Source organism: Crinia signifera, chromosome 1 (genome assembly GCF_055691185.1).
Source record: "Crinia signifera chromosome 1, ASM5569118v1, whole genome shotgun sequence".
Taxonomy (NCBI): Eukaryota; Metazoa; Chordata; class Amphibia; order Anura; family Myobatrachidae; genus Crinia; species Crinia signifera.
The window spans coordinates 40,054,239-40,076,497 of NC_139217.1; the positions used below are offsets into that span (position 1 = coordinate 40,054,239).

The window sequence follows — 22,259 nt, forward strand, 5'->3', positions numbered from 1 at the left end:
CTTTGTCAACTATCGATGGCGACAGTCTATGGCAACTATCGATGGCGACAGTCTATGTCGATTATCTTGTGGTGACAGTCTATGGCGACTATAGATGTTGACAGTCTATAGAGACAATAGATGGTGAGTCTATGGTGACTATCGATGATGACAAGCGATGGACACTATCGATGGTGACAAGCGATGGTGATAAGCGATGGCAACTATCGATGGTGATAAGCTATGGCAATTATCGATATTGGTAGGCGTTGGCAACTATCGATGGTGATAGGCGATGGCAATTATCGATGGTGACAGTCTTTTGCAACTATCGATGGTGATATTCTATGGCAACTATAGATGGTAATAGTCTATATCAACTATCAATGGTGACAATCTAGCAACTATCAATGATAGAAACATAGAATTTGACGGCAGATAAGAACCATTTGGCCCATCTAGTCTGCCCCTTTTTTTACCCTTCAGGTAATCTCAACCCTTTTTAATCCTTATTTCTTTGTAAGGATAATGATGACAGTCTAGCAGCTATCGATGGGGACAGACTATGGCAACTATCGATGGGGACAGACTATGGCAACTATCGATGGTGACAGTCAATAGGGTACTATTATGTTAGTTGGGCGCCCACTAAGCTATTTGCTTTGTTTTACGTGGCCGCTCGCCATGCTTCGGGCTCGGTGGCTCGCTGCACTCGCCACACTATATAAAATCAACTCCATGCCGACATGGATAGTGGGGGTATGAGCGTAGTAACTATAGTGGGCGCCCAACTAACATAAGTACCGTCTATAGCAACTATCGATGGCAACTTTCGATGGTGACTGTTGATGGCAACTATCGATGGTGACAGTCTAGCAACTATCGATGGTGACAGTCTAGCAACTATCAATGATGACAGTCTAGCAACTATCGATGGGGACAGACTATGGCAACTATCGATGGTGACAGTCAATAGCAACCTTCTATGGCAATTGTCGATGGTGACTGTTGATGGCAACTATTGATGGTGGCAGAGTATGGTAACTATCGATGGCAACTATTGATAGCAACTATCGATGGTGGCAGTCGATGGTAACTATCAATTGTGACAGGCGATGGTGGCAGTCGATGGCAACTATCGATGGTGACAGTCGACGGCAACTATTGATGGTGACAGTCGACGGCAACTATCGATGGTGACAGTCGACAGCAACTATCAATCTTAATAGAATGTGGTAACTATCGATGGCAACTATCGACGGTGACAGTCTATGACAACTATGGATGGTGACAGACTATGGCAACTATCGACTGCAACTGTCGATGGTGACAGTCTATGGCAACTATCAATGGTGATAGGGTACTTGTGTATTATCTGGGCGCCTGATATTTTCATCGGGTCAGGAAAATCGCATCAATCGCATCGCATGCAACCAAATCGCATGCGATGCGATGGACGCGATTTTCCATAGGAATCAATGTTAAATGGTCCCAAATGGTCCCTGAGACCATTAGGGTCAATGTGAAATGCCCCCCAGGCACAGAGCCCGAAGCGTGGCGAGCGGACGCGCATTACTTCACTGGTATTACGCGTCCGCTCGCCACGCTTCGGGCTCGCTGCGCTCGCCACACTATATAAAATCAACTCCACGTCGACGTGGATAGTGGGGGTATGAAAAGGTCGGAGGACGCGTACCGCCGTCCTTCGCGGGCTCGCTGCGCTCGCCACGATTTGGGTTGGCGTTGATGGTGGGGTGGTGTTAACAATGAGAGGGCATACAAACAATGGGGGGGCCTGGGGGGCATTTCACATTGACCCTAATGGTCTCAGGGACAATTTGGGACCATTTAACATTGATTCCTATGGAAAATCGCGTCAATCGCATAGCATGCGATTTGGTTGCATGCGATGCGATTGACGTGATTTTATTGCGGGAAATCGCGTTGATCGCATCACATTGCATGCAAGTCATGCAATTAACAATATCGGGCGCCCAGATAATACACAAGTACCGGTGATAGTCTAGGGAAACTATCGATGGTGATAGTCTATGGAATCTATCGATGGTGATAGTCCATGGCAACTATTGATGACAAATATCGATGGTGATAGTCTAGGGCAACTATCCATTGTGATAGTCCATGTCAACTATCAATGGTGACAGTGCATGGCATCAGAAACAGGAAGTCAGGGATTGGTTGGAAACAACCATGTGACCGAATCCAAGATGGCCGCGCCCATACATGGGAATGGAGAGAACTTACCAAACCAAAGTTTGTATGCAGTGTGGCTGCGGCCTACAGTAATGGCATACTTGCCTACCTGACCCCCCCCCCCACCACCATGCCGGATGACGTGAAATGCCGCGATCGCGTTATTTTAGCTCCACCCCCTCTCCGCGGACGTGCTATTTCAGGTAATTACACCAGCGTTCAAGGGGGGAGCGGGGGCTATTGCCGCAAAGCGGGAGACTTGCCCACCTTCCGGGACCGGGAGAAGGACCCGATTTCCAGGGAGGCTCCTGGCCTTTTCCGGGAGGGTAGGCAAGCCTGAATCATACATTACCAGGGAAGTCCAGGAACAGAGCATTTTCTCCCTCATGGAGAGGGTCAGGTAGGCAAGCATGAGTAATGGCTGAGGACAGTGCTGTATAGAACAGGGTGAAGCAGACACAACAAAGTCAGGAGAGAGTGCTACAGTATGGCAGTGAGCGCTACAGTATGACATGCAGACCAGACACTGGATGGTTAACAGCATGTGTATCAGTATTCACCCTCCTGGGTGTGCAATGCAGAGCAAGCCTGGAGAGACACTTGAGAGGTAGGAATAGCATTTGTTTTACCTAGATCGTGGCAGCCATGTTGTCTGCTCTTGACCATTGGTATGGGCCAGTCCTGGAGAAAAGGAGAGCAATAAAATAAGTACTGACCAATCAGCTCTGCTTTAAGATGATAAAAGCTGATTGGTTGTAATTTATCTCTCTTCATTTCATCTTTCTCCAAGCTGTAATACATCTCCCCCAATAAGTTTCTATAACACCAATAAAGGTTGTGCACTGAGGTCTACTGGTAGTACGTTGTGGAAGGGGAGCTGGGCAGGAGCATTGAGGATAGATTGTAGGGGAGGGAGGTGTTTGTCAGGGAGGCCAGATAAGAGAAGATTACAGTGAGTAGACCAATCTGGAGACCAGTGAGTGGATGAGGGTCTTTGTAGCTTCAGGGTTGAGAAAGGGTCTGATCCTTGAAATATGTTTAGAGATGGAAACAGCAGGACTGTGAGAGAGGGTGAATATGTGGTTTAATGGAGAGGGAGGAATCAAGAATAACTCCAAGGCAGCACACGTGGGGCTCGGGGAGATAATTATGCTGTTAATAGATAGTAAAATTGTGAAAGATGAGGATGGGAAGATGATCAACTCTTGTCAGGGCTCAGGTCTCTGGTGTTCCCGGCTGTGGCAGCAGTGAGCCAGTGGTGGGTTGTGGGAACAGGAACACAGGAGGTCTCAGATAAGGGTAGTTCATATACCACTGGGCACTGCAAGCACAGCTAGGTGGGGGAGTTGACGAGACTCTGATGAGAGGCGCAGAGCCTAACACCACCGACGGTTTTCACCAGGGACCTCCGCAAGGAGGTTTGGTCTCCGATGCATTCGGTGGCGAGGTTGCGGCCCTCTGACCGAGTTCCCCTAACTGGCCAATCACGGGAGATGGTAAGTGATGAGTGCTTGTGTACTTAAGACAATGGTACTTGGGACTTGGACCAAATTAACTAGGAACTGCTGTTGGTTTGAATATATAGATTTGGAGCAGGAGAGAAGTGTCGACGGCCTGGGAGCCATAGATGCTGGTCAAAGGGCCTGGGCGACGGAGGGATGTCGATGGCCTGGAAGCCGTAGGGATATCAACTATGGAGTCGATGATGGTTATGGCTTTGGGAGCCAATAGCAATCTCTGCTGAGGGATGCTGCAATGCTCTGACCTCTTTCCCTGGGAGCTGTAGGTGTTAAGCAGCTTGGAAGGGACCCCCAGTGACACAGAGACGCCTTGATGTACGGCCTGGGGGCTTAGCCCTATATCTGCAGATATATGTAACCAAGATCTCTGTATTATTTGATTATTATGTAGATATTTCTCACTCCGTGTGCAATTGGGATACAAAATGTTTTTTTTCCTAACCAGAATTACCCCTCCCTTTTGGCACCTGAGTGACATCACAATCTGATTGAGCAGCTTACCATCAAATGTGTTGTGTGGTTTGAATATATAGATTGCATCAGCTTTGGAGCAGGAGAGAAGTGTCGACAGCCTGGGAGACAGAGATGCTGGTCGAAGGGCCTGGGAGACGGAGGGATGTCGACGGCCTGGGAGCCGGAGGGATGTCAACTATGGAGTCGATGATGGTAATGTCTTTGGGAGCCAATAGCAATTTCTGCTGAGGGATGCTGCAATGCTCTGACCTCTTTCCCTGGGAGCTGTAGGTGTTAAGCAGCTTGGAAGGTAACCTAGCAGGTGGAGGGTTAACCAGGGAACTTTAGATAACGGCAGCAGCAGATTACTCAGGTGTAACACAGGAACTCTGGAACAGAGAACCTGGAGCCTTAAGCCCCATACACACGGGGGAGATATATTGCTCAGTGTCTCCTTTTCATCAGTGACCAGAGATGGTCGCTGATGAAAGGGAACCTCTGCCAGCGGTGCCGTAGTGGTAATCAGGTGGTCACAGGAGCAAGCTCCTGCGACCAGCGATTAGAACGGGGCTGAAAACGGGAGAGCACACCCGGCGATTTTATCGCCGGTGCACACTTCCATCACTGGCAATATGGTCGCCAGCGACCATATTTCCAGCGATTTTAGCCCCTATCGCCCCCGTGTGTACACAGCTTAAGACCACTGACTTCTGGAGGTACTCCGATCAGACTAGTTCAGTGGTTCCCAACCCTGGTCCTCAAGTACCCCAACCTCTGATTGAGCTGCTTACCAACAAATGTGGGTACTTGTGTATTATCAGGGCGCCCACGATTTACATTGTAGGGCATTGTACAATTAAATATCGGTCGTATCGCATCACATGTGATCATATCGCATGCGATGCGACCCGATTTTTTATTGTACAGCCACCCTGATGGGTGATTACTATATTAAATGCCCCCCCATTGTTAACGCCACCCCCACTATCAACGCCAACCCGAAGCCTGACGAGCGCAGCGAGCCCGCGAGGGGCGGCGGTACACGTCCTCCGTCGGCGTGGAGTTGATTTTATATAGTGTGGGGAACGCAGCGAGCCACCGCCAAGTGTGGCGAGCGGAAGCGGATTACTTCACATGTATTCCGCGTCCCCTCGCTGCCCTCGCCACACTATCTAAAATCAAATCCACGCCGACGTGGATAGTGGGGGTATGAAAAGGTCGGAGGACGCGTACTGCCGCCCCTTGCGGGCTCGCTGCGCTCGCCACGCTTCGGGTTGGCGTTGATAGTGGGGGTGGCTTTAACAATTGGGGGGGGGGGCATTTAACATAGGAATCAGCCATCAGGGTGCCTGTACAATGTAAAATAGGCTATGATCGCATCGCATCACATCGCATGCCATTATAATGGCATGCGATGCAACGCGATATAAAAATTGTACAGTCGGCCCTGAAAACCTCAAATCGCATCCCATCGCATACCTTAATTAGTGGTATGCGATGCGATGGGTGCCCTGATAATACACAAGTACCCAAATGTGTTGTGTAGTTGAGAGAGGCATAGATGGGCCAGCATTAGGAGGGATTGCTGACTCCTGAGTGCCATTGGAGAAGCCAGGGGTAGCTCCAGGTAAGCTGGCTCTCAGCTGTTGTAAGCCATTATCATGTGGCCTTAAGGTGCGTACACACGGGGGCGATTTTGTGTAATATCGCGGGAAATATGGTCGCTTAGCGACCATATTGCCTGCGATGGGAGTGCGCGCTCCCGTTTTTACCCCTGTAGTGATCGCTGGTCGCAGGAACATGCTCCTGCGACCAGCTGATTTCCACTGCCGGGCTCCCCCCGGCAGTTTCTTTTTCATCAGCGACCATCACTGATGAAAAGGAGAAACTGAGCAATATATCTCCCCTGTGTGTACGGGGCTTTACACTGAGCTATTAAGCCCAGACATATATGTTACTGCTAATGGGATGGGTTTGGAAGTGTGATGCCCCCTGTGTTGGTATGGCTGGTCTGCTCCAGGTTGGCACACCCTAACACTTTATTAACACTTATGTTTTCCCTATCACATTGTATATATTTTGTATTATTTTACAATACATAGCACTTATGTGCTTCTTATTAACCCTTACTAACTTTCAATTGTGTGCTGCCGTGGAGTAGTCAGCCTGTGCCGGCATGTTGGGGGCCCACACCGCAGACCCATACCCAATATTAGGGTCCCCCAGTGACACAGAGATGCCTTGATGTACGGCTCCGGCGCTTAGCCCTATATCTGCAGATATATGCAACCAAGATCTCTGTATTATCTGATTATTATGTGTATATTTCTCACTCAATGTGCAATTGGGATACAACATTTTTTTTTTCCTAACCAGAATTACCCCTCCCTTTTGGCACCTGAGTGACATCACAATCTGATTGAGCAGCTTACCATCAAATGTGTTGTGTGGTTTGAATATATAGATTGCATCAGCTTTGGAGCAGGAGAGAAGTGTCGACAGCCTGGGAGACAGAGATGCTGGTCGAAGGGCCTGGGAGACGGAGGGATGTCGACGGCCTGGGAGCCAGAGATGCTGGTCGAAGGGCCTGGGAGACGGAGGGATGTCGACGGCCTGGGAGCCGGAGGGATGTCAACTATGGAGTCGATGATGGTAATGTCTTTGGGAGCCAATAGCAATTTCTGCTGAGGGATGCTGGAATGCTCTGACCTCTTTCCCTGGGAGCTGTAGGTGTTAAGCAGCTTGGAAGGTAACCTAGCAGGTGGAGGGTTAACCAGGGAACTTTAGATAACGGCAGCAGCAGATTACTCAGGTGTAACACAGGAACTCTGGAACAGAGAACCTGGAGCCTTAAGCCCCATACACACGGGGGAGATATATTGCTCAGTGTCTCCTTTTCATCAGTGACCAGAGATGGTCGCTGATGAAAGGGAACCTCTGCCAGCGGTGCCGTAGTGGTAATCAGGTGGTCACAGGAGCAAGCTCCTGCAACCAGCGATTAGAACGGGGCTGAAAACGGGAGAGCACACCCGGCGATTTTATCGCCGGTGCACACTTCCATCACTGGCAATATGGTCGCCAGCGACCATATTTCCAGCGATTTTAGCCCCTATCGCCCCCGTGTGTACACAGCTTAAGACCACTGACTTCTGGAGGTACTCCGATCAGACTAGTTCAGTGGTTCCCAACCCTGGTCCTCAAGTACCCCAACAGTGCACGTTTTCCAGGTCACCCGGCAGGTGCACAGATTATTCAGGCACATTTTAAAAGATCCACAGGTGGAGCTAATTATGTCAATGATTCTGTGTGACCTGCAAAACGTGCACTGTTGGGGGTACTTGAGGACCAGGGTTGGGAACCACTGGACTAGTTGTTCAAGGCGAGGGAGAAGGGCCAGAGGCCTCACCTATATCCCCCCTGCCTGTCTGTGATTGGTTGCAAGTTACAGCATCAATCAACTCCAGGAAGTACCTGTGCACACCTTGATCACAGGTCAGAGTATCAAGGCCACAGGAAAACTATTGGAAGATTCTGCCATGTGACTACAGGTGGGACCAGCTTGGGATCAGTGTGGGATGCTGACTAGGCCCCAGGGAAATGCCATGCAGATCTTGCCACGGGGAACACTTGGGGACAGCGCAGTACAGGTACTTGCACCTCACAACGCACCAGCATGCGGGTAAGGGTCGCAGATGTGAATGCGCGCCGTAATTTCTGACAGGTTAGGTTCAAGAAAGCACTAGAAAGATATAGCGGAGATACAGTTGGAAATACAAGTGAGGAGAGAGTAAGATACTGTAGAAACAGGTGTTTGAACATTGGGATGAGATGAGGTTTAGAGACAGAGGGGCACATTTATCAAGATCGCATTTACAATGCGATCTGGGCGGAATATTACCGCCCAGGATCGCATTGTAAATTGCAATCATATCACCGGGATGTATTACCTGTCAGGGCGCAGGGACAGGGCTCCGAAAGGAGCCCGTCCCTGCGATGCCTGGTGCCGGAAGCCGGGGGGTCTGCGCATGCGCGGTTACGTGCTGACCCCCGCCACCCCGCTGACCGCACTGCCGCTCAGGATGGCGATAGCCCAGGGCTGCGAAGCCGGGCTGCCCGATGTTGATACATTGTGCAGCTTCGCATCCCCCATAGAAACCTATGGGGGATGCGGACGGCGGCGCTGCAGGGAGGATCGCAGCAGGGATCGGAGATTCCTGCTGCGGTCCCCCTTTAATACATTTCAGTGCTACTTAATATTTGCGGTTAACCCCCGAAAACGAATGTTTTCGGGGATTTAGCCGCAAATATTGCTTGACAAATGGGCCCCAGAAAGAGCAGCAGAAATTTGAAATGTAGGAAGTCAGCTTTGAATGACAGCTCAATGATGGTGCATATTTTACCCTTATTTGCATATTCTAAATGACTGTGTCCCCGGGGACTCGTTCTGGTTAACCAGATAGGAAGTGTTTCGTGGCATTGGCAGCCCAGTAGATGGAGTAGCCAAGGAGATAGGGAGCAGTTGAGCACAGAGCCCCGGTCATGGAGAGACCTGCTGTGGCTGCTGGGGACATGCAGACTTGCGACTGCCGGGGTCATGGAGACCTGCAGCAGTGGCCGGGGACATGCGGAGTAGTGGCTTCTGGCACCCGGGAGATGGGGAGCAGCCGCTTCCTGGGAGGGGAGAGCGGCAAGGGTGATAGGGAGCAGCAGCTTCTAACAGCTGGGAGAGGAGCGGCTGGGCACATGAGGAGCAGCGGCTGCCCATGCCCAGGAAATGAGACCTGTAGGAGACACCAGGGAGATGGAGAGCAGGACAACCAGGAAGACATATAGAGGATTCTACCAGGCCACTCAGGTTGTATTACATGGATAAACATGGACCCTTGTGCAGTTCCCCCTACTTCCATCCAGTGGGGGGGGGGGGGGGTGTTGTCAGTTGCAGCCAAAGCAAGAGACAGAAAGATATTCATAAGAAGCTGGTATTTCCGCTCCAGGGTAGAGGGAAGCCTACAGCCCTCAGTGATGAGATCTGACAGCCTCCATGATCAGCAGCAGCTTGTCAAGAGTTGCTCAACTGGGCAGCCCCACCCCCGCCTGCTGAACACCTGTCCCCCGCCCACCTCCTGTCACCCCATCACCTCACCTCTCGCAACCGTCATTTCACCTCCTCTCCTCTTGTCCCATCACCTCTGTAGTCCCGTCACCTCACCTCCTCTCTCAACCATCTCTCACCCATCTCCTCCCATTGGGGTGGGTGTGCGTTTGACCGCGCAGCGTTTACCTGTTCGCTAGACTGTGAACATATGCAGCCTAAGGAACAGGTCTGAATCAGGCCTGTAATTCCTTGTCACATTTGGCTCCGAACATGGGGCCCACATTGCTGGATATTGCAAAACCGCAGGAACCCAACACAGAGATCCTGGTAAGACAGATGAACTGGCAAAAAAAAGAAATCTGGTAACACATTGTGCAGCTGGTTTGGGACAGGGACATCAAGCTCAGATTCAGCTGCTGCATGAGGAAGAGCTGAGAAAAGGTGGGCCGGAGCGGCATCAATTACCACAGCTCACACCAGCTGGTGACATTGAGGCATTCCTTTACATGTTTGAGCGCACCGCCATGTGTTTACAATGGTCCATGTTTGACAGGGGAGGCACAGAGAGTATATGTGGACATGACTGTGGCTGAGGCACGCTCCTACCCGGGCAGTAAGAGACTATAGTCAGCAGGATCGGAGTGACGGGCTCCAGCAAGCCCAAGAATCTCATGACTGGCGGCTGGATGCCTCTGAGGATTCAACTTGCCAAACTACAGTAGCTCGGCTGGCTAGGTCTTGGTTGCAGCCAGATACATATTCTGCAGTGCAAATTGTGGAAATAGTCACACTGGACCAGGCTATGTGGGTGCTAGACCGCACGGTGCAGCACTGTGCGCTTCAGAGTTGGCAGTGATGTAGTAATACTGTAGTTAGACATGATGGGTGGAGTCTACTACTGTCTACTGTATTATACAGCCTGCAGAAAGATTTTAAAGTTACCAAAAAGGTTGTGGCAAATACCAGTCACACTTTTAGTACATAAAGACCCCCTACGACCTGCCCGCCTTCACTAGCGCCGAACTAATAGATGAGTGTAATATGAAATGGGAGTTATTTGCCTCACCATGCCAGGGCTGCCATCAGAAATTTTGGGGCCCGAGACTCATTTCCAGTCCGTCCGTCCCCCCCCCCCCCCCCCCCCGCCTCTCCTCACTTGACTTACCGTAACCCGACTCCTGCTCCTTCATCTCCTCTTCCGGTGTGAGCTGCAGCCTGGAGGTCCCGGAGCGCAGGCTTCTTCAACTCAGGATGCCGGTGGCCAATTAAAATGCAGCACCGGCTGGTGAGCCAATCAGAGCTCCGCTACCAGCAGCCACTCTGATTGGCTGCTGGTACGTGAGCTCTGATTGGCTCAAAAGTCGGTGCAGCATTTTAATTGGCCACCGGCATCCTCAGTTGGAGAAGCCTGCGCTTCGGGACCTGCTTTGTTCGGCGCACTGAGCGCAGCACAGCGGAGGCAGTCAAAGTGGTTGCAGTGGGCAAAATGAGCTGCCCGGGCCCTTCCAGAGGCTGGGGCCTGGGACAGCTGTACCCACAGCAACCCCCTATTGGCGGCCCTGCACCATGCATTCATTCTGGGTGTTCATTAGGGATTGATAGTAAAATAGACAGAAGGCTACCAGATGGAAACCACCAGATGGGTGACAGTGAATAGACAGGGTCAAAAGATTGACGGGTAGTTGGTCAAAATTGACTCAGGTTAACATGATCAGATGATTGACAGATCATTTTTTGTTAGCCTAAACCCTAATACTAAACCCTAGTGCCTAACCCCAACCATCCCCTATAGCAGCCTAAACCTAACCCTCCCCAAGTGCCTTACTCTAACCCTAAAGATCATGAAAAAGCCAAGCATCAAGTTGTTTGTGTGTCGCCCATTTTAATGTTTCCTGTTGCCCTATATCAATGTTGACAATGACCTGCTGACCTTTTGGCCCTGTCATCCTTTTGACTCTGTCCTCCATCTAAGTTTAACCTATTGACTGTCAATATTATCCTGTCGACCAACCATCTGAATATCATTCCAATATTCCTAAAAGCTCATGCATTTTTTTCAATACTAATATTAATTTTTATTGTGTTTATGGTTCAGTGAATACCTGAGTGTATGTACTCTTGCCGAAAACCTGTCTTATAATCTACAGGGGTAGATATAGCCACACCTTATTATGCCTCCATATGGGTGCTACATGACACAGAAGGGATCCTGCTATGTAGGGGCAGAAGTTTATACCAGGCACCCGAAGGCGAAAGAGACAGAAATGCTCTCCCTAGCCCAGTACAGCTGGGGAAACAAAGGAAGAGCAATGTGCCAGTAATACTGGCACGTTCCATCCATTTTTCTCCAGGCTCTTTGTGCAGTCTCTCCAGCCAGCCCCTTTATGTTTCTCCAGCCAGCCCCTTTCTGTCTTGCCAACCAGACCCCTTCCATCTCTCAAGCAGACCCCTTTCTATCTCACCAGCCAACTCCCCTTGGTTTCAACAGCCAGCTCCATTATAACTGTTCAACCAGCTCCCTTTTATATCTACAGCCCCTTTCTGTCTCTTCATCCAACATCAACATGTCTAACTCTTGGGACTCACCAACCAGCAGCCTTATGTCAGTGGCAAACGCAGGATTTTCAGAAGGGGGTTTCCAGAGGGGTGGAGCAAAGCACGGAGATGGACACTTAGGTGACCCAGTATATGCCGGGTCAGTTAAAGTATTATAGATAGACCAAATGTATATAAATAATAATAATAATAATAATACACACACACACACACACACATACATATATATATATATATATATATATACATACATACATAACAGCAGTGTAGACCCCTGGGCATAGCAATATATTGGGGCCCCTACGGATCCTCCAGCGGTAGGGGTGGGGGAAGCTTTGATGTCCCGCGGGTGGTAGGGGGTATTATATCAACCACTCAGCATGTAGGGCCTGGATCAGTAATTTCCACTAATTTCCCCTTTACTGCACAGATGGTGGGAGAAGGGGGCATTGGACTGAATGAAGGGGCCCTGATACATAACTTCCAGGGTGGTAGAGGATGTTTAATATGCAGAGGAGGGGTGTATAGTGGAGTGGGCTTATTATTCATAATTTTCTGGTGGGAGGACAGCTTGCTTGACTGCAGATATCTCCAGTTTGCAGAAACAGATTTCTTAGATTTTAATGGAATTAAAATCTAGAGAATCCCACCTACCAAATGGTATTGGGGACTAGGGGATAGGAATTCAGGAGGCAGAGCAATCTGCCAATGAGTATATAAAACTACATACCAGGTGTGTGGAGCTGGAGCAGTAACCAGCTGCTGGAAGGCTGATATCTCTAGTTCTGGGAACAGTAGAGACAAGCTGCTAGTGTCCCTCAAAGAGGGAGAGTCCTAGCTTTTGGAATATATCCTCAGAAAAACTCTAAGTCAGAAAGAACCTGAAATATCTGACTGGGAAGAGCAATTAACAGGCTTGGATGGGGACCACTGTTTTGAAGTCAGACATCTCCAGTTCCCAAGGGCCGATTTTAAAAATTCTTATACCCATGGAAAGAGGGGACCCTCAGCTTTCAGCCTCGGGCCCTTAGACTCCTGGGAGGGTTTCTGGGTACTCAGAAACCCCCCTGCGTGCGCTACTGTATGTCTCTCCAGCCATCCTGCTTCTGCCTCTCCATCCAGCCCCCTTCTGTGTCTTCAGCCAGCATCCATCTGTGTAACTCTTGGGACTCATCAACCATCCCCCTTCTTCCTCTCCAGCCATCCCCCTTCTTCCTCTCCAGCCAGCCCCCTTCTGTCTCTTCAGCCAGCACCCATCTGTGTAACTCTTGGGACTCATCAACCACCCCCTTCTGTCTCTCCAGCCATCCCCCTTCTTCCTCTCCAGCCAGCCCCCTTCTGTCTCTTCAGCCAGCACCCATCTGTGAAACTCTTGGGACTCACCAACCAGCAGCCTTCTAACTCTTCTGATTCACCAACCAGCCCCCTTCTGCCTCTTCAGTCAGCACCCACCTGTCTAACTCTTGGGACTCACCAACCAGCAGTGGTCTGCCTCTCCAGCCAACAGGCTTCTGCCCCTCCAGGCAGCCCCCCATCTGTCTATTCAGCTCTTGTCCTTTCTGCCTGCTTCTCTTATGTCTTCTGTATAGACATATGAATATCCTTACAATTAAGTAATGATCAAATAGGGTTGAGGTTGCCAAAAAGTGAAAAGGGGCAGACAAGATGGGCCAAACGGTTCTTACCTGCCATCATATTCGATGTTTCCATTCCTTGCTAGATCCTCGGTTATCTCCTGTGTCAATACATTTTATTATTGTACCAGGCATAAGCTGGCGTGTGGCTGGCCAGAAACCACAGATTGATACATCTCCTCCACTGCTGCTTTGGCTGAGCCCTCGTAGAAGAGCAGAAGGGTACATCATCTCAAGTGACTTCCACATAACCTACTGCCAGCTTCCAATATAATGAAGAGGTGAGTCCAGCAGTATAAACTGAACCAGTGGCATGTCCATAAGTCTGAGTGATAGAGTAACACCTTCAGAAAAATGGAGTCCCCCCCAAAGCTGAATGTTTTGACCTGAATCTCCATATTTCATTACGGTGATTGCAGAGCCTATGTGATTTTTATTTAAACAGTGTGATGACATACCAGATGCACCCCAGATCTAGGAGAGGTGAGCGCAGGAGATCAACATATTTTGTTTATTGTACTAATTTTTGAATTTAAGGTTTTAGTGATCACATCTCATGCACCCCAGTGTAAGCCCCTTTAATACAACTTGTGTCAGGGAGTCTCCCAAAAAACGTATCCACCTCCCGGCCCCCCGGAAAGGTGGGAAACCCTCCCGGATTCAGGGGGACCCCACTGCGCCCCCCGGATCGCAGCAATTAAATGCTGCAATCCACGAGTCTCAGAGGAGGGGGCGGAGCTAAAAATGCCACAGTCATGGCATTTTAGCCCCGCCCCCTCCACGGAGATCCGTGAAATAGGCTATTTACATCCTGGGGGCAGGGCTTAATGACGCCACGCTCAAGCCCCGCCCCCCGAACGGCTGCTGAAAGTCTCCTCTCTGGGCTTCTCCCATAGAGGAGAATCTAAAAGTCGGCAACCCTGATCTAATGTGACAGATTAGCACCAGTCACCACTGATTAGTACCAGCTATACCCCTATTTATACTGTATTTTTCAACATACCCTGTACGTTACCTTGTAATTTGTTTTTTGTTTGCTATGTATGGCGCTGCGGACATTTTGCGGCGCCTTATAAATAAATGTACTACTACTACTACTACTACTGATGACATGAAATGTAATTAAAGTTTTTCTAGGTTTTTTCATTAATAGTGTGCTGTTATTCTGGAATATATATATATATATATATATATATATATATATATATATATATATACATATATATGCGATAAACTCAACAACTACTCAACCGATTTCGATGGGGTTTTCACTGAAATGTTCCTTGAGATCCTCAGAGTAACATGTTCATTGGCTAACTAGAAAACAAAATAAAAAATGAGGTGAGGACATCTTGTGGCCAAAAAGTAGAATGTCGACCAATATTAGGTTGACAGGCATTGGGTCGACCACCGACGGTCCAAGAAGTGAAAAACCCATGTCAACCTTTTGACTGTTGACCTAGCCATTGTCAACCTAATGTTAGACCCAATGAATGTCAACCTTATATGTGTTGACCTAACAACCGTATACAGACATTTACGTGAGGGCTTTTCCCAAGTCTATCTCTGGTAGAGAACATGAACCATTGCAACAATTGGAAGCTTGGGTGGAGGCACTTACAGATCTCAGTACTCTATACTAGAGATGTGCAGGCTCTGATTTACTCTGATTTCAAAGCAGGATCTTATTGGCTATCCCAAATCACATGACAGTTGTTGACAGTTGATAACCAATAAGATCCTGCTTTGAAATCAGAGTAAATCAGAGCCTGCACATCTCTATACTATTGTCCTGGGAGCAATGGTTATATACAAATCCCATGGAAAAATATTACATACTGTATTTTATTTACAAAAAATGTTATCCTTAAATAAATTACACACCCTATACTTTGGTTATAGGTTGTTTGGGGAGTTGGAACGTATATCTGTACTGTTTTTTTAGATGTTAGTGGATGTAGCAAATATGGGCGATCTTTAATGTGGCTTAATTTAATCCACAGGTTCTCAAAATCGCTCCTCAGAACCCCACACAGTTCATATTCTCCAGACCGCCTGTGGATTTTTAAAACGTGTAAAATGGTGATACACAGTGTACCGGTTTGAGAACTACTGATTTAACCAAAATCTAAATGTTAGATATATTTTTTATCTTTCAAATAGTCCATCTGTTCATGGGGTCGATTCAATTCAAAGCAATATAAATAGTGCAGGGAAGGAAGTTCCGGAGCTATTCAATTGTCCTCAACCGCGTGTTTAGTCATGAGATGCGGCAATGTCCGACTTTATTGCCTGCCGCAATGCTATTTGAACCGCACTAAAGGCAGAAAACAGCATCATGGCAGTAGTTTAGTTAGATTTCTGACAATTGAATAGCTCAGAGACTTCCTTCATGGTGCTATTTATATAGATTTAAATTGAATTGCCCCTCTTGAATCTAATTAAAATATCATAATAAATTAACCAAAATTATAAAATCCTTCATGGACACTATCCAAATGTCATATTGATTAAGTTTATCCTATATGCCATAACATTCATGAACGTTATATAATACCAAGCATTATCTACATGTCATTTCATCTAAGAACTTTATTCAATACATTAAATTTTCCATGGAGTTATGCACATATTATCATCAATGTTATATGTTAAATGTTATAAATCCATGGATGTTATCAATATGCCATAATATCCCAAAACTTTATCTAATACATTATATCATCAATATACTATATCTAAATGTCTTATCCCCCCACGATATTTATCCAAATGTCTTATTATCAATGAACTTTATTAAATTGTCATATCGTTCAAGAACTTTATCTAATTGTCATATTGTTTAAGAACTTTATCGAAATGTCATATCATCCAAATGTCTTATCAATCATAGAAGTTAAACAAATGTTATATCATCGATGATAGTTATCAAAATGTCTTATTATCCTTGAAAGTTATTTAGATGTTATATCATAAATGGAAGATATTTAAATGTTTTATCTCCCATGGTAATTATCCAGATGTCTTATCACTCAGTAGTTATCCAGATGTCTTATCATCCATGGAAGTTATCCAGATGTTACATCACCCATGGAATTATCCAAATATCTTATCACCTGTGGTAGTTATCCAGATGCTTTATCACCCATGGAATTATCCAAAAATCTTATCATGCCATATCATCCTTGGTAGTTATCCAAATGTTGTCTCACCCATGGTAGTTATCCAGATGTCTTATCATCCATGGAAGTTATCCAAATATCTTATCAACTGTGGTAGCTATCCAGATGTCTTATCATCCATGGAAGTTATCCAGATGTCTTATCATCCATGGAAGTTATCCAAATATCTTATCAACTGTGGTAGCTATCCAGATGTCTTATCATCCATGGAAGTTATCCAAATATCTTATCAACTGTGGTAGCTATCCAGATGTATTATCATCCATGGTAGTTATCCAGATATCTTATCACCCATGGAAGTTATCCAGATATCTTATAAACTTGGGTAGTTATCCAGATGTCTTATCACCCATGGAAGTTATCCAGATGTCTTATCACCCATGGAAGTTATCCAGGTGTCTTATCACCCATGGAAGTTATCCAGATGTCTTATCACACATGGAAGTTATCCAGATGTCTTATCATCCATGGAAGTTATCCAGATGTCTTATCATCCATGGAAGTTATCCAGATGTCTTATCACACATGGAAGTTATCCAGATATCTTATCAACTGTGGAAGTTATCCAGATGTCTTATCACCCATGGAAGTTATCCAGATGTCTTATCACACATGGAAGTTATCCAGATGTCTTATCACCCATGGAAGTTATCCAGATATCTTATAAACTGTGGTAGTTATCCAGATGTCTTATCACCCATGGAAGTTATCCAGATGTCTTATCATCCATGGTAGTTATCCAGATATCTTATCATCCATGGTAGTTATCCAGATATCTTATCACCCATGGAAGTTATCCAGATATCTTATAAACTGTGGTAGTTATCCAGATGTCTTATCACCCATGGAAGTTATCCAGATGTATTATCACCCATGGAAGTTATACAGATGTCTTATCACCCATGGAAGTTATCCAGATGTCTTATCACACATGGAAGTTATCCAGATGTCTTATCACACATGGAAGTTATCCAGATGTCTTATCACACATGGAAGTTATCCAGATGTCTTATCACACATGGAAGTTATCAGATATCTTATCAACTGTGGAAGTTATCCAGATATCTTATCACACATGGAAGTTATCCCAGTGTTTTATAATCCATGGAAGTTATCCAAATAGCAGTTATCCACGAACCTCATCCAGATGTCATATCACCCACAATCTTTATCCAAATGCCATATCACCTAAGAACATTACCTAGATGTCAAATCATCCAAGAACTTCATACAAAGCGTTGATGTATCAAGCGTTGAAAAGAGTGGACAATGCTGTGCCCATTTGTTCCTCTACTTTATCCAATGTTTGTAGAGTTTATGTTGTTGCCCATTGTCGTATGTGCTTTAACCAGTATGCCTGCTTCATGCAAGGTTCATCCATAGTTTCTTCCTTTGAATCAATCTTGTTGTCTTCCCCGAGGTCATTAGACATGTTCTTCACTGTGGTATCATCCTAGAAAATAAAATAAAAAATGAGTTACAGACGGTTAACATATATAATTGTTATAAATATACAAAATATTGTGTGGTAGGCTGTGTACAGAATAGCTGATGTTGTAGCTGATTATAAATCCTTGCAATAGAAGAGAAAGAGACAATATCGATACCAGAGTATAAGGCAGGGTAATATGAAAGCGAGTAGCTCAGAATTGGCCACAGACACATAGAGGCGCCTATTAAAGACCCACTATCCCCTCAATCTCATCTACTATATTGGTGAGTCAGTTTATCTCGTGGTTCCTAGGCACACATATTCTAATGGGAAGATACATGGTGACTTATTGCTTCTTTATGCAGTAAATTGTCTTCATTATAATGGCAGTAAAAAGTATTGATGATCGATATTTTGCTCAAAAACGAACACACCCAAACTTTGGGTTCCGGGTTGAATCGATCTGGTCATAGCTTGTTTCAGATTGCATGTAAGTCCCCCCCTGGATGCAGGCACAATTTCACACTGGAAATTAATTATATTAATTATACAGTAGGAACAAAAACAGGTCCAAATGACACGCTGTCAGCTGTTTTTATGAATTTTAATGGAAATCCAGATTCACATCCCTAAGGGGCCCATTTACTATTGAATATTTAGCCGCAAATATTAAGTATCCCCCGAATATAGGACGGAGGGACCGCAGCAGGATTTCACAAAATCAAACAGAAAAATCTACTGTGCAGCCAAGGAAATATGAAATTCGATCTGGTAAATCCAATGTGTACAATGTACCATGAATGTAAATCGAATTCGATATTGAATGCAAAAGTACAGATATAATGCCAAATCGAATGGAAAGATCTAATGACCTATCTAATAGAAAATCGAATCTAACATCGAATCAAAAGCAAATCGATGTGTGCGTACAGGGCTTGAGTCTGATATGAAAACTCAGCCCCTCTGGACTCAGTATCCGGATGGCTGACAGGCAATGTCCAGGTCAACAGTCAATAATCTGATGTGCTCAAAGTCGAAATTAACATAAGGTCAACACAATCAAAAAGTTGACATGGTCATGGTCAACACAAGAAAAGGTCGACATGAGTTTTTCCTGATTTTTTTTGGTTCATTATTCAAACTTTTTCATATTTTACCATCCAAGTGTTCTGAGCAAAGCGGTAGCGGAGCCGGAGCATGGTGGGGAAAGTGCACCAGGCGCCAACTCGAGAAGTTCATGTAGACCTTGTGTCGACCTTTGGTCAATGCCGACCCTGTGCATGTCAACCTTTTGCTGTCGACCGTGGCGTAACTAAGTTTTGGGCGCCCCCCCCACCGCCCCGCCAAGCACCCCCAATCCCCCGCCTCCCCGCCGCCCATGCAAACCCCCCCCCCCCCCCAATCCCCTGCAGCCTTACCTATCGCGCTGGCCCCGGCGGCTCCGTTCTTCTTCTGCTGAGGACCACCACAAAATGGCCGCCCCCATACAGCAGACAGTTAAAAGAGAACTGTGTGCTATACGGGGGCGGCCATTTTGTGGTGGTCCTCAGCAGAAGAACGGAGCCGCCGGGACCAGCGAGATAGGTAAGTCTGCATGGGAATGGGGGGGGGAGGGGGGTGTAACTATAGCACCGCCGCCCCCGCGCCCCCACATGCACAGCGCCCCCCTGTGGTAGAGGGGGCTGTGGTGCTATAGTTACGCAGCTGGCTGTCGACCTACTGACTGTCAACGTAGACATTGTCTGTGAGCTATACCACACCCTTTGGACACACTGGAATGTCAGGCCACATATAAGAACAATGTGTCCTCCTGCAGTGGGTTTCTGTACCATAGGATATATTATATATTTTCTTTTAACCCCTTGTGACGCTTGTGACACTGATGCCTCGGATTATACACTAGTTTTATTTACAAAATAAAGTCATTAGTTTCTGTCACTTGCGTCAGTGGGTGTGAGGGAAATGGTGAGACGTCTATAGCAGCTCCTGACCCCTCGTTCCCCTCACACTCACACACTATAGCCGCTCAGTCATAGATAATGCTACAAGACACAAAGAGCCCCGCTGCTGGAGGAGACAGCAATACAGATACAATTAGGGCGTCTTGTTCAAATAGTGTCAAAAATGCAGAAGAAAGAGTGTGAAATGTACAGAGGAGAATGATGATTGTGTCACATCTCCAGCTTAGGACCAGGACGGTATCACAAGGTGAAAATGCACTAGGTAGTGTAAGGATAACATTGTCTTATCCTCAGGTACACGTTACATGGTATCTACATACATAACATTGTCTTATACTCAGATACACGTTACATGGTATCTACATACATAACATTGCCTGATGCTCAGATACACGTTACATGGTATCTACATACATAGCATTGTCTTATCCTCAGATACACGTTACATGGTATGTACATACATAACATTGTCTTATCCTCAGATACACGTTACATGGTATGTACATACATACATACATAACATTGCCTGATGCTCAGATACACGTTACATGGTATCTACATGCATAACATTGTCTGACCCTCAGATACACGTTACATGGTATCTACATGCATAACATTGTCTGACCCTCAGATACACGTTACATGGTATCTACATACATAACATTGTCTGATACTCAGATACACGTTACATGGTATGTACATACATAACATTGCCTGACCCTCAGATACACGTTACATGGTATCTACATACATAACACTGTCTGATCCTCAGATACACGTTACATGGTATCTACATACATAACATTCTCTGATCCTCAGATACACGTTACGTGGTATCTACATACATAACATTGCCTGATCCTCAGATACACGTTACATGGTATGTACATACATAACATTGCCTGACCCTCAGATACACGTTACATGGTATCTACATACATAACATTCTCTGATCCTCAGATACACGTTACGTGGTATCTACATACATAACATTGCCTGATCCTCAGATACACGTTACATGGTATGTACATACATAACATTGCCTGACGCTCAGATACACAATACACGTTACACTGTATCAACATACATAACATTGTCTGACCCTCAGATACACGATACACGTTACATGGTACATTTGCAGGATTTTTGTCGGGCAGCACCCACCCTATGGAATGCCCTTCCACGCACACTAAGGGTGCATACACACTGTACAATTTTTTTGACCAATTTGGTTGAAAGACATTTCCATTGAACCCAGTGTCCTGGACTAAAGATGTTGACGAAATATATTGACGACAGACGAAAGAAGAAAGATCTAGCTACAGTTTATAGGCTCTTTTTGAAAGATATTCAAATTGAGCTGCACGCACAGTTGACGAACAATCTTGATGAACAACTGGCGGGTATGCGCATCATCATTCATCGTTTGTTTGTTGACAATATCTTTTGTCAATATCTTTCGTCCAGGACACTGGGTTCAATGGAAATGTCTTTCAACCAAATTGGTCAAAAAAAATTGTACAGTGTGTATGCACCTTTAGACTCTCCTCTAGCCTCCAAACTTTCAAGCGTTCCCTGAAAACTCACCTCTTCAGGCAAGCATATCATATTCAGGAACACCCATTACCTCCAGTAGCATTCATATCTGATTGCATCAGGACTGTCCTGTAATCTGGTGGGACGGCCATGCTATGGAATCCTATCCTTATGTATCCCTCCTATTACCCTTATAGATTGTAAGCTTGCGAGCAGGGCCCTCCTACCTCCATGTTGGTTTGTTTCTACCCAGTTTGTTTAATCACTGTTGTTTCCAATTGTAAAGCGCAACGGAATCTGCTGCGCTACATAAGAAACTGTAAATAAAATAAAATAATCTGTGTTATTTAATAAAGATTATTCTAACTAAAGAGATCTGAAGTTAAGTGCATGGATGTGGTATAAAGAGGAGTTTTTTCAAGGGCATACACCTTAATTTCCTAGTGAAAAAATGGGGATGGGGGGTGCTTATTTTTTGTCTGGCACAGGGCACCATAAAGTCTAGTTATGGCTCTGATGCCAGACCACATGCATGTGGTGCTCAGGGATGCCCACAGGGGGGTGCTGTGGGTACAGCTGGAAGGGCCCGGGCAGCTCATTTTACCCACGGTGCCACCCCCCTACCTCTCCTCGGCCAGGCAGGCACTCACACCACACAGGGCAGCCTGCAGAGCGCCGAGCCCAGAACACAGAGGGG

The 22,259-nt window shown here is 46.3% G+C and overlaps 2 long non-coding RNA genes across 4 annotated transcripts in view; one reads left to right on the top strand and one right to left on the bottom strand.

Annotated features, from left to right (window-relative positions):
* The window catches only part of LOC146080094 (uncharacterized), a 30,302-nt gene extending 10,899 nt beyond the window's left edge, over positions 1 to 19,403 (top strand). The window contains exons 2-5 of the long non-coding RNA XR_014474827.1: positions 4,247 to 4,379; positions 6,631 to 6,818; positions 13,583 to 13,732; positions 15,455 to 19,403. This is a non-coding gene — a long non-coding RNA (uncharacterized LOC146080094). The remainder of the gene's footprint in view (positions 1 to 4,246; positions 4,380 to 6,630; positions 6,819 to 13,582; positions 13,733 to 15,454) is intronic.
* The window catches only part of LOC146080139 (uncharacterized), a 130,679-nt gene continuing 124,222 nt past the window's right edge, over positions 15,803 to 22,259 (bottom strand). For all 3 annotated transcript variants that reach the window (XR_014474837.1, XR_014474830.1, XR_014474834.1), the window contains exon 3: positions 15,803 to 18,086. This is a non-coding gene — a long non-coding RNA (uncharacterized LOC146080139). The remainder of the gene's footprint in view (positions 18,087 to 22,259) is intronic.